The sequence below is a fragment of the Myotis brandtii genome, unplaced genomic scaffold, assembly GCF_000412655.1.
Source record: "Myotis brandtii unplaced genomic scaffold, ASM41265v1 scaffold393, whole genome shotgun sequence".
NCBI lineage: Eukaryota > Metazoa > Chordata > Mammalia > Chiroptera > Vespertilionidae > Myotis > Myotis brandtii.
In genome coordinates, this window is record NW_005365070.1 from 2,075,158 (window position 1) to 2,076,440 (window position 1,283).

A 1,283-nucleotide genomic window follows, 5' to 3' on the forward strand; every position below is an offset into this window, starting at 1 on the left:
TACATTTACCTGATTTTTTTCTTACTTCTGTGTCAGATATTTAAATATAAAAATTAAGAGATTTCATTTTATATTTTGGTTCCTAAACAAAGTGCCCTATTTATGCTGGTTTGGGAGCTACAGTGCTTTGGTTTTCTGCAATTTCAACTATTTCATTTACAATTCAAACGCACCATTCTTAAACTAATCTCTATACTTGATTAATCCTTGAATGCATACTGCATCTTTCTTAAACTCCAGCAACAAAGTTAACAAGTTTACATAAATGTCTTGATATTTAAGATCTAAACCCCTTAGAAAATGAATCCTAAAGTTAATTTTTCTGGTTTTTAACACTACCACATATCTGCAGCTACAAAAATTAACCCTAGTATTTTACAAATTAGCACAAACTGAAAAAATCTCAAATTCCAATTTGCCTTTCATTATGCCTGACTCCTCATCAATTTCTTAGTTCTTTCAACACTAAGTTTATGATGTACCAATAGTATTAAACCCTGAAATGACAGAGCAGGGTATCTTTTAAAGGATAGGTTGAGCCAATATTTCAGGTTGGCATTATTTTAGTGGGCATCTAATCACTTCATTTCACAGATGAGGAAACTGAGCCTGGCCTCCATCCCAATAACATGACTAAGATGCCTTCACCAATTGTCACAGAGCCAAAATAAAGAAAACCACTAGTTTGGTCTATTTTGAAAGGAACTTTATATAGTCCTTGACTTATTTTCCATCTCGATTTTCCTGTAGGGCAATTGTGAAGACTAAATGAGATAATCTGAGAATGCAACAAAATGATCACAATACATGGCATTTCAGAGTGCTCAATAAATGTACTTTTTTCCCTTTTTTCTCTTTCATGCTGATGAGTTAGGACTATTTCTCAGACTTCTTGCCAAGATGTTGACTTCTTACTGCCAGCCATATTTGTGGCACCAGAGATGCAAGCAAGACACTGAAAGAGGGTTTGGGGAGACTCAGGCTATCAAAAATTTAACATTCCCGTAATCCTCACACTTTAACCACATTCTGATTATACCAGCTGAAAAGACATAAAGTGTTCCAAGAAACCTGACACAGGGAAATGGGTACATGCTGTATTTCTTACCCCTCACTTCAGATTGGGATCCCAAATCATGATTCCAAATTGAACGGAACCAAATTTTTGCCACCATGAATTGCTTTTTGTGATATTGGTTTCAAACTGTTTATTAAGAAACAGAAGACTCAGAAAGAACCTTCGACAGTCCTCAATTTCCTGCTCAAGAGACTCAGACAGAGAA